Here is a 12,394-nt window from a genome sequence, read left to right as displayed (position 1 = left end):
GTAAGTTGGAAGGTCTTAGCAGCAGTAGTAGCTACAAGTAGGACCAATGTGGGTTGCAAATGCTAGCTACTTTGAAAACAGAGATATGACAATTTTGATAGACAAGCAAAAAAACAAAACAAAACTATTTTCTTACTATGCATCCTATCTCTTAACCCATTTAACCTCATTCCCTCAATATGAAGATCCTACAAGATAGCATAGATGTACTATAGGGAAGGCATACAAAAAGATGGTTGAGGGGTGATGGTTTGCCCTGAATCATTATAGAGTCTTAGGAAAGAAGCTATTTGGAAATTTTTGGTGTTCTCTGTAATCTAGATTTTCGTTGAATGGAAAACGCACAAACTTGTATGAAGAACAATTTAGCAGTAACTACCAAAATTATATACAGCATACACTTAGTTCTTCACCCAACAACTCTGGTTCCAGGAGTCTTAGAGTCAGTGATGAAAGATAATGGAAAAGGTGCTTGCACCAGGCTGGTTATTACAGCATATTTAGTAGCCATAGCCAATAAAGAATCAAAATGCCCCTGCTACTCAAGATGGTGTAGAGGGAGGATCACTTGAGCCTAGGAGTTTGAATTTAAGGGGATAGAAGAAATGAGTTAGTATCTTAGTTACTTTTCTCATTGCTGAGACAAAATACCCAACACCCAATGTTAAAGGAGGGAGGTTTATTTCTGTTTGTAGTGGTTACAGTTCACAGGCAGGGTGGCAGGGCAGAGGGGCATCACAGAGAAGAGATAGTTCATGGTGGGCAGAAGAGAGCAAAGTGGTGAAGAAGCAGCATGCCCTAGCAGCAGCCCTCTTTCTTTCCTTATAGTCTATTCAAGTAATACACTCAGCATGGCTCTTCCCATGTCCATACCTAGAACTATGTCAAACCAGTCAGCAGTAATTGTGTACCCACGATCCCAGCATTACTTAATTCTTGCATCACACACTTTAGATGCAGCCACCTTTGAAAAGATTCCCCCTATTGACATCAGGAGGCTTTAGGGGGACCTCTAAACAAACTGTAACAAATAGGAAGCCCAGGGTTGAAAATAGATTTCACCGAGTATGTGTTAACAGATTTGTATATATACAAAAACTGAAAAAAATTCAAAGCAGTGGTTAAATTGAAAGCCAAAGGAAAAGGAAATAAGCTGAGTATTATTTACTACATGAGAGAAATTATTTTACATGACTCTGGAACATAATTACTTATAGATTCCAAATGAGGTCTTCTTTCCTCTTACCATCTGCTTCCTTTTTTGTCTCCTAGCCACACATATTGAGGACAAAAACAAACAAAAACCTCCCAAAACAAAAACAAAAAACAGGGGCTAAGGATTTAGCTCAGTGGAGTAAGTGCCTGCCTAGTAAGTGTGAGGTGGTGAGTTCGATCTTTGGTATTAAAAAAATAAAAATAAAACTATGAAGAAATGTTAAGCTATTTTTTATAATTGTATGAGTACTGGTACTGGTATTGTGAACTTAATTTGAGTGATTTTTTTCAATGCAGCATCCTTTTGATTTGTTCATTCACTTGTGTGTTTCCCAATATTTACTAAACAAGTTCCTGGTGTGTGCTGTGAAAAAAATATGACCCCAAATACATGTATATAAAAATCAATTAAGTGGAAACTCATTTTATTCTAAATTCATCATGAAAATATATATTGTATTTTCTTGTTTAAAAAGTATCTTTTCTAGTTTTGTCCCCAGAATAGCAGTAAATGTCAAACAAATGGTAGCAGTGCACACACTCAAATCTGGGTTTTAGTCTGTACTATGAAAAGAAAGGAACCAGAACCAGTAAAAGAGTTAAGGTTCTTGAAAGTGTGAGGGGTTTTAGGATGTGGCAAGGTCACCTTGAACCAACAAGTGATGTCAGGAGCTAGGGAGCTGTCAAAAGTTCCTGGGCTTGAGTAGACAATTCTCAGGAGCTAAAATGGAAAGGATTTCCACTGGCCAAAGATGGGACTGTCTAAAATATGAGTGATAACTGCAATAGATTGAAACAGGGTAAATGGTTTAAACTCCTAAGTTCATAATGATAGTCATAAAAAAATCTTTGTAGAATACATTCAGAGGATTCTGGGGGAGCAGCTTATAATTCTGGAACTGATAAAGTGAGAAATCATACATTTATTCCCCCCTTTCCTATATAAACTGTTCTACATAATTACTAGAGTAATGAGGGAAAGTTCTTTTTAATGGAAGAATTGTAGCTAATAAATTGAGAGGGTATAACAGAAAAGCAAAAATGAGAGCTGGGCAAGATTGTCAGTGGCCACTAAAATCACTGCAAAGGTTGCTGTCAGATTTTCTAGTGAATGGGTTAGGCTGTCAGTAACTCAAAAAGAGAAAAAAGCAGATAGTATATTCAACTTCAGTTTGATCAAGTTCCAGTCTCTCTGCTGTCTAGTATGGTATCTATTTAAGTCTATTGAGCACTTAAAATATAGTCAGTCTAAATTGAGATGTGTTCTAAGTGTAAAAGATACAAAAGATTTGGAACTCCAAATGGTGAAAAGATGGGAAAGGGTTGATGTGGCTCAGTGGTAGAATTCTTGCCTTGCATGCCTAAGAACCTAGGTTTGGTTTCTACCACCCCCCCAAAAAAATCTCTATGCCCTCATTGATTACTTATTGAATTGATAATAGTTTGGGTGCATTTTGTCAAATATCAAATAATACATATTTGAATTACTTTTACCAGTTTCTTTCCTTTTTTTGTATGGATGCTTGAAAATTTTTAAGTTGCATAACTGGTTTGTATTAATTTTCTATTGGACATTATTGTTCACCTTCTAATCAGTTCATGGCAGATATAAGAGGAAGGTGCCAGCAAATATGTAATTAACAAAATTTGAATGTAGTAAAATGTACATACACACAGTAAGTAGATGCCAAAAGTATGTACAAAAAAATGAGAGCTAACAGAATAAATTTAAGAAATTTCTCTTAGATTTGTTATATGAGCCTTGTTTGGATCCTTATTTGAATATACTTTTGAGAGAGAAAGAGGAAATAGATTGTATATTGGTTTGCTATTTGATAATTTAAGGAATTTTCCCCTTGTTTATATAGATATAAAAGTTATACTGGCATGCATAGTAGATAGAGGAGGCCTCAGTTAAAAGAGAAAACCAAACAAAGGACAGAGGTATTTGTTGGCCTTGCTTCATGACTTACAGCATTTGTGTGTGTGGGCTTATTGTTTATACCATACTGTTTCGCCTTCTATAGACTGTGATACCCCCAAGAAGTTTCAGTCCTTTTATTCCTGTATATATCCAGCCATTTCTTGATTATCACTATATTGACTTCTAAGCGTCACTGTACTGTGATACAGTTAGGAATAAGGTACACTTGGTCTTAGTTTTCATACAGCTTGTAGTTACAAGTAGTTACAAAAATAGTTGTTTAGATCTTTAGTTTGGGAATTGGTATAGGAAGCTGTGAATGAACAGCTTGGTAGCATTTAAAGACCCAGAACTTGAAAGTTGATGATGTACATTAACTATCACATACCTATTGTCATGCAAAAAACAATTTCTGCAGTAAACATACGTGCCCCTTCCTATGTAGAGTGCTATGATAGCACTGAAGGTTTCATCCTGCGCCATCTAAACAGAGCCTCCAGTTCTAGGTTTCCTAGGGCAGTTGCTCTGTACAGTGGCAGCAGGAGCCCAAGCAGGCTTTGTACCTACTTGTTTTCCATTTAATGAAATATTTAGTCATTGTCTCAATTAGAATTTGAAACTTTCTTATTTATTGTGTTTACAGTAAAAGTACACACTTAAACATGTGCTTTACAGTACAATAATTAGCATATAATTTTCAACATTTCAGTGACTTCTGCCATAAAATTTAAGAGGATTTTAATTGCCAGTAATAAGGATTGCTTGTTAATAGACTATAGATAATTAAGGTGCTATTTGCATCCTTTCCTCACAAACTTTCTTAGTATTCTGAGCTTCACTTAATTCATAACTTTATCTCATGAGGGTTAGTTAATCCCACTTAGTCACAGTAATAATAGACATGATGTTTTTCTCCTCTTTAGCTCTCTCCCAGAGTTCCAATGATTTTTGTGGAAGGATTACAACATTGATTACTTTTATTTATTGTAAGTAGAAGTAGAGTATTTTTCTTAGTCTTTTAGTCTAATAGTGTAAAGTATTATGGTATGTAGTACTGATGTTAATGGCAATTAATTTCAGTTTTCACTGTTGTGAATTTTATTTCATACAGAATTTTAGTATAAACTTCTATTCAAATAGTTGCAATTTATTATCTGACCAGAATCTTCTACAGTAAACTTTTGGCATGAGTGGGTCTGTACAATTTATACATCTTATATTTGTAACCTTTCACTGAGTATTGTGGTTTTTAAAATTAAGAATATATTTGCAATGTTTTTCAGTTTCTAGTTTCAGATTCCTTATTATATTTGTAGCTGTGATTTAGGTTGTAGTACTTTATGGGTGCTACGGTAAACAGATTGTTGGGCCTTAAGATTAGAAGGATCTGATTTTGATTGTCAGAAATCTTAGGTATAGGGGCCAAGATATTTGGCCTTACTTTGTCAACCATTTTTATGTTGTTCAGCCAGCAGTGACTTAGGAACCGTGTTTCGGTAAGGTGATCTCATCATCTGTAAATAGGTGAGTGCTGGAAAAGAGTATGGAGAATGTGTAGGTGGGTGATATTTTAGTGTTCAAGAAAGAGAAGTGCCTGAACTCATATAGTAGTAGAAGAATAAATGGTTTTATGTAAGAGAAGTGGCCAAAGCTGTAAAAAAAGAACTTAGATTAGGCCATTAAGAAGATAATAACATTTTTAGGACTATGTGGGTAGCATGAGGAAAGTGGATGCTAGATTGTAATAAGGTTTAGGGAATAAGCAAATGGTTAATAGAGGAAAGAGAAAGGATCCCCCTTTTTTTTTTTTTTTTTTTTTGTCTTTTTCCTGGTACCGAAGATTGAACTCACGACTCCTTGCTTGCAAGGTAGGTGCTTATGCCGCTGAGCTAAATCTCCAGCCCTGAGAAAGGATCTCTTTCAAGAAATTGATGAGGTGGTAGAAAACAGATTGCTGTACTTCAAACTGCAGTGCAGTGAGTTCCTTCAGTAGATAAACTCCTCATTAAAAATAAATACAGACCTTGTATTCTGAACTCCTCAACTCTTTGCCAGTGTCCCTAAACTTATTATGTCTCATTTTCTAAACCGGTAATAAAATTCTTGTGTCTGACCTTTATTCATTGAGTAGTTTTCTGTAATGGACTTTCCTAGTGAGATGAATGGGTTTCTTTCCTGAGAAGTATGCGCATAACATTTTGCTTACTTGGGGATCCTTGTTTTTTATCATCAAAATTAATTGCAGATTTTCATCTATTAATATGATCTGCAGTAAGATTTAATGTAATTCATTTTGGAAAATGTCTTCACACACAAAAATATTGTCAAAAACAATATTGTAGGTCATGGGGATATGATGTTAATTGAGCATATTTAGCTCTCAGAAAACATAATTGACATTTTTCTTAAATTTTATTTTTTAAGCACATTACTGCATTGTAGATTACTTTCAATTAAAGATTGTGTGAAAACTTCTCATTTACAAAGTAAAAGGTAAAAATTTTCTTTGCCTTCTCTTTGTGTCTGAAAAGTACTTGGGGAACTGGATTTTGCTTTAGAAAAATGTATCAGTTATAACTTTTATAGCAATTTGTGGTCTTAGTTTTATCTTTTAATAGCATAGAAAATAAAAGAGCTTGATACTTCTTATGGTTCAAACAGTTTTGTCATCAAAATGACTTTACTACAATTTAGTTTACTTCAGTTTAAGACATTACTGTGTCAGACAAAAGCCAACTTCTGAAATTCAGTGTTTGATAATAATTCTTCTTGTCCAAAACAAATTTAATCTCTGTCTTAAGGTTTAAAAACGTGACAATAAAACTTCAACACATTAATCTTTTAAATGCCTTACAGAGAGGAAGTTAGTGTAATTGCCTTGTAGTTTTGGCAAAATCCACGAGAATAATGATGGTTAAGTCCATGAAGGTAAACCAGGTCACCATGGTCCACCAAGTTCAGTAGCACGATAGCCTCACAACAGATGTTTTGCAGAGTACCTGCTATTGAATAATACAGACAAATACTTTGTATCTCTATAAGCTTTGTAAATTGCCCAGCTTTTTTTCTGTTTCACACATATTTGTGCCACCATCATTTGTGAAACATTTTTGCAGATCGATTCTACTTTAGGTGCTACTAAATTCCTGTTCTCTTAACTCTGAAAAAAAATCTCCATATAATTGCTTCATGTGTACTATTCACAGAGCCTAACTATTCAGTAACTTCACTGTCATTATTGACTCCTTGAAACAGCAACAAGTAGTGAAAGGCAGGCAGAGGTAACATTTGTTGGCTCTTCAAAAAACATTTGAAAACATTAGCCTTGTTTTTAATTGCCTATTCATATTGCTCCCAGTGTCATCAATTCTTTGAGTAACTGTTCTCTCTGGAAGGCTATAATTTTCTTACATACCCCCCCCCCCGCAGTGATTCTTCAGCTGCCAAATCAAACTCGATTTAATCAACTCACTATCTGTAACCAACTTTCCTCACATCGCTAACAAATGAGCTGTTCATTCAGAAACTTACTTTGATTTGAAGCCTCATTTCCAGTTTTATTTTTCTGAAATATTGTTGTGATGAGATAATTGGTTTATTCTGATTTTTGACTTGCTTTCCCATGCTTTGGCAATATTATAAAGAGTGCTCTATCTGGTAATTATATATATTGTCTTCTTTTATCATCGACATAGTGGCTCTGCATAATAAGCAAAATCATTCAGCTGGAGCTGTAGCTCAGTGGATGAAAGCTTACAGTGTTCCATTCCCAGCACTCCAAAAAACAAAAACAAAAAATGTTTGCTGTTTAATTATAGAACAAAATAATGCATACTCCACTATGCCTTTGAAAGTAACACTTTCAAAGTCCTCTTTTCTATTTTTGGGTACATACTGTAAAGATAAAAACAAAAGTGATACGGCAGTTAGGTATCACATTGGAAACACTTATGTCATAATTTACATCACTGTCATCATAGTGTGCCGAGCATCTGTATTGAGTGAGGACTGTTATTGTGGTACAAAATTAGCTAGATACAGAAAAAAAATATCAAAGAGTATGATTGTTTCAATAAAACTTTATATGGAAATCATAATTTTTAAAAAATTTAAAAATTTTTTAAAAATTTGAAGGTAGTAAAACTACAACAGCTCAAGACAGAACAAAGCCGATCGAGACAATGCAGTGAAGTTGGTACAGAACTTCACAGCAGGGTACTGGGATAAGTAATAACAGGTATTATACTGTATCTCATTATCTTCACAATAGTTCTCCTAGTCTTATAAATTTTCATATTATAAACTCTATTTTTGAGGCTGGGAATTTAGCTCAGTGGCATAAGCGCCTGCCTTGCAAGCAGGCACTCATGAGTTCGATCCCTGGTACCGATAAAAACGAAAAAGACAAAAAACAAAACAAAAAACAAAACAAAAAAAACCCCCAAAACTGTATTTTTGTTTTTAAAATGATCAAAAATTTAAGAGTCATTTTTAGCTCATAAGCTATTCAAAAAAGTTTTTTGATTTCTCTATGAGTCTCCTTAGTGCTCCTTTAATCCCTTTCCCTGAAATATCCCAGATTTTAGCTGAACTCAGCTACTCTACCGTACAAAGTTGTCAGTGATCTGATCTCAGGTTGCTCTGATTGCTGGGCTGCTTGCTAGCAGATGAATACACTAACATTCTCCTATCTTACAGCTTACGTTCTACATGCCATACTGTTTTACCTGAGTATTAGTCTACTCGACACCTGCCTTTCTTCTAGCTCTTTACTCACGTATCACCTTTTCCCACCCCTCTCTGACCAGCCTTTCCAATTCAGCCTTTTCTTATCATCCATGTATTTCCATCACTGTTTTACCTTGCACTGACATACCATTATTTTTTGTAAGTTTTATATAATTTTAGTATATATTTTACCATTAGTTGTTCTTTATTTTACTGACTGGTATATTCTCAGAATTTGACATATGGTACTCAGTTCATGTTTGTGGGATGAATAAAAGAACTCTTCAAGAGTCTCTACATTTGCAAAATGGAATGTGTATTCAGAGCAGCTCTTTTTTCTTTTCATTCAGATACATCCCTTTACATGGACTGATTGTGGGTGAAGATTGTTATTTGAAAGCTTTTCAGGGTGGATGAAAGGGATGATAGTTGGATTGTCTGATCTTTAAATTTCTCTTTTAAGATATTCTACAAATTGTTCTCTGGGCTCAATAATCAATACAGGTCCTGTACAAAAACAGGATTGTGCATTTATTTGAAAATATATTGTGTTAAAGTTACATTTAATAGTTATAGAAACATAACATTACATTTATTTTTACATTGCTTTATGATCTGAACATCCCTTGAGAATAACTATTCTGTGTTATTTGTAATTATAACGAATAGTGAACTTGGGCTATATGAAGTGTCTATCTCAGTAAGTTTAATACCCTGTAACTTGTTGCCTTATTGATATGGGTTTCTATTTGAATTTATTTGACTATAAAACAATAATTTTTATGAAATCTTGATATTGCATTTAACTGAAATAATAGCTTTTCTTTAGTGTGAAATATTTTAAGCAGAGTAAAATAACAGTTTTTTTGTGATTTTTTTTATTATATGCTACCATGTTTTGTATAACCTTTTATTATACTGTTTTATATGATGTTTGTTTAACTTAGAAAATGAAATACATATTTTAAAATACAGTGTTAATTTATGGAAAAGCACATTACATTTCCTTTTCTTTCATAAAATTCTAAAACTTTTAAAAAATCATTTTTCTACCGTTCTTTAATGACCTTGTATTTTATATCTATGACCTTTTCTCAGTTATCTAGCTTTTTGCAGGAGAAAATACCATGTAGAAATACTAAACAAAGTGAAATATCACATAATAATCCACATTTTGAAACATACATAAAATTTACATATGAATGTGTTCCTAGTGCTTTTGTTTGTTTTGTGAATTGTTTGTTGGTGTCTCTTGGTGCCTAAGTGGAATTTTGTATTTCATGGTTAGCATATTTTACTAATCAAAATGTCTAAACTAATTTTAATCTAAAGCCTAGAGCATTAAATATTGTTTGTATTATATAATGCATTGCTGTGAATCACATTTGATTCAGTGTTTTAAAATATGACAGTGTCACAGAATAATTTCTCAATGAATAAAGTTTAATAGCAAATGCTATCTAATGTGTAATTAGATAAACATTGATATTAACCTTTATTCATGAAAAGGCAGTAATAGCCTAATGCTTCGCTTAACTCTGTACTTTCATGATGAATTACTTGAGCTGATAAATTATGCAGTCTTGCATTTTGACCTTTAACCCTTTAGAATGTACTAAAATTGACTCCATATTACTTGCCACATTAGAACATAAGAACGGTAAGCAATTCCTATATCCTAAACTGATTGTTCCAAGTATGAATATAAAGAAGAGTGCATAAAAGTATTGACTATTACAATGTGATAGTTTCAGATGAACTCAAACGTTAAAGGGCTAGAATTTTTTCATCATTTTTCTTTGCTGCAAAGAGAAAAGTAGGCAATTGAAGGCTTGCTTGAACATTTACTCTCCTGTTTTGAAGGGTGCAAAGTTACTTAGATTCTATTTATTCTATTCTATATGATTGTTAAGACTAGCCATAGAATTCTGTCATGAAGTAGATTGAGTTTTCTGTCCTTTCCTTCAGGGACAGGTTCCAGGCCCCCAGTGGAGGCCTGAGACCATGGACAGTACTGAGCCTAGTGGATACTAGTGTTTTCTATATGTACATATGTATGATAAAGTTTACTTTGTAAGTTGCTATAGTAGAATTAATAACAATGCCTGATAATAAAATAGAAAAATTATATTATACTTTATTAATATTTGTTTAAAACTTACAGAAACTTTTGAGGAATTTTTCATTTACTGTTCTCAGACTGCCTCTGGGTAACTGAAACTGTGGAAAATGGATTTGGGGGAGGAGAGTAGAGACTACTGTATTCAGAAGAGGCATGATTTTTGTGGAAAAAATTAGACTTGTATGCCATTATGGATATTTTCATATTTATAAACAGTCCTATAGAATTTCAGGAAAGAATTTTTAAAGAGGTGAAAATTAATTAAATGTCTATTAAGTCTGCAAGCATTAAGGTGATGCTGAGTGCTTGCTGTTTGTGCAACAGTGATGAGGGCTGTTTGTTTTGGAATATAAAACCTTATTATTTCAGAATATTATGGTTTAATGAAAACTTCAGATATACAGTTAGTTACATTATAGTGGAATATGTATAGTAAAAATTCCAAATATCTGCTTTTGGATTTTTCTAAAGATAAAAGTAATGATAGGGATCATGTCAGAATACGGAGGAAGTTATACAAGGCATGACCATTAAATGTGGAAATTTGAGAAAATGAAAGAGAAAGCAAGATTTAAACAAATAATTTATAATAGGAAATATTTACATTTAAATTTAATTGTACACATCTAGAAGCAGTTACTAAGGGAAAACAAAAAGCAGATCATAAAACATTGGAAATGCCATCATGAGTAGTTAGACTTTTTTCAGAAAGAAAATGGAAATCTAGATACGTTGATTCAGTTTACATCTCAAATACTTACTTTTTAAGAGGACTAACTGTGTGGTTAGATTGTAAATGTCTCCCAAAGACAGTGTTTTGAAGGCTTGGTTGCCAGCTTGTGCTGTCGTTGGGTGATGGTAGAACCTTTATGAGCTGGAGCCTGGTAAAGAGGGTCACTGGGGATGTGCTCTTGAAGCAGACATTGAGATCCACCCCTCAGCTCCACTTCCTGACTGTCTTGGGAGCAAAAAGCTTTGTTTACCATGTGTTTCCACCCTGATATTCTGCCTGCTACAGGCCCCAAATCAACAGGGCCAGTTGACCAAGGACTGCATCTCTGAAACTGTGAGCCAGAATAAACCTGAACAGTGAACAACTTTTGATAAGAGTTCTGAATGAGATACCATCCAGTTTCACCTTCATGTAAACAAAGCCTGTGTTTTTGAGAAAAAAATGCTTGGGCATACGCTAAGGTAATGATGTAGTTTGACACTTTCAGCTGTGGTTAGTAGAACATTTTAAAGGAATGCAGGACTTAACCTATGTCTTGATTACTTTTCTCTCATTGCTGGGATTAAATACTTGATCCCCAAAATTAAGGAAGGAAAGATTTATTTAATTCACAGTTTGTGGAAGTTTCAGTCCATAATCAGCAGACTCAAGGGCAGGGTGGCATGGCACCAGGGGCAACACTTCAAGGCTAAGGAAGACAGCAGAAGCATCAGAAATAAAAAAAGGAGGAGAGAATAAGCCTTTTCTCCTCCTTTATATTTTAACCAGGCTACCACCTCCCAGGGTGAGTATAGCACTCAAACTGCAACTGTGCCTTCCTCTTGCACAGGCTGAGGGTGTTTACAAAGTAAAGACTCTGGCCACCTGCTGTATCGCTTAAACTTCTGACCTTCTTAAATTGACACCACTGACAATGTCCTAGAGAGATGATGGCTTGTCCTTTACACCCCAGAAGGAAGAGCTGCTGAATTACTTGGTGAAATTTGTAGACCCCTCAGGTTGACACAGTGTGTCAACCCGAACAGACTATTAGTGTTCTAAGCCTGTTCTGATAAGGTGGTTTTCTGCCCTTTCTTCTGCCAGTACATCATAGTAGTATTGTGACAAATAAAATTTCTTTCAAGTTTTCTTGATTTTATTTAGGAAGAGTGTCAGACTAGTTGAGAACTACTGGCGAGTTGCAACAGCCACTATTTGTATTTTTATTTTTAATTATTTACTTGCTTTTGGTGCTGCAGCTTGAAACCAGAGCCTTACACATACCAAGCACTTTATCACTGAGCACCAACCCCAACATATAATTATTGTTTATAGAATTTAGCTCTCATTCTTCCCATTTTCTAAAATCTTAAGTGCACTCTGAACTTCAATTTTTTTCAACTTGAAAATAGCATATTTGTTTAGATAAATGAAATTCCTTTAAAAATATATATCATTAACAAAATATTAATGATCCAAATTCAATAACATAAAATTAAAATTTAGAAAATAAAAAATTATGATGTTATCAAGTACAGTAGAAATTTTTTCCTTTAAAAAATATCATTAATTAAAATTAAAAGACAAGGACATACCAGGATAACGCCCTTACATATCTAATAAAGAAATTATAATTAGGCTAGACATGATCATGAGTTCCTGTTAAACCCAGTACTCTGCAAGGCTGAGACAA

General features: G+C 34.0%; 1 protein-coding gene and 1 long non-coding RNA gene across 7 annotated transcripts in view; both read left to right on the top strand.

The window, feature by feature from the left end:
• Positions 1-12,394, top strand: part of Lrba (LPS responsive beige-like anchor protein) — a 662,281-nt gene that overhangs the window by 330,611 nt on the left and 319,276 nt on the right. The window lies entirely within an intron of this gene.
• Positions 1-12,394, top strand: part of LOC134470362 (uncharacterized) — a 63,203-nt gene that overhangs the window by 30,100 nt on the left and 20,709 nt on the right. Inside the window, exons 2-3 of the long non-coding RNA XR_010039220.1 lie at positions 1,273-1,369; positions 4,063-12,394. The exon at positions 4,063-12,394 is cut by the window's right edge and continues 20,709 nt beyond it. This is a non-coding gene — a long non-coding RNA (uncharacterized LOC134470362). The remainder of the gene's footprint in view (positions 1-1,272; positions 1,370-4,062) is intronic.

Source organism: Cavia porcellus, unplaced genomic scaffold (assembly GCF_034190915.1).
Source record: "Cavia porcellus strain 051 isolate PalLab524CR breed Dunkin Hartley unplaced genomic scaffold, mCavPor4.1 scaffold_14, whole genome shotgun sequence".
NCBI lineage: Eukaryota > Metazoa > Chordata > Mammalia > Rodentia > Caviidae > Cavia > Cavia porcellus.
The sequence above is the reverse complement of the archived record's forward strand: the minus strand, read 5'-3'. Positions and strand labels throughout refer to the sequence as shown.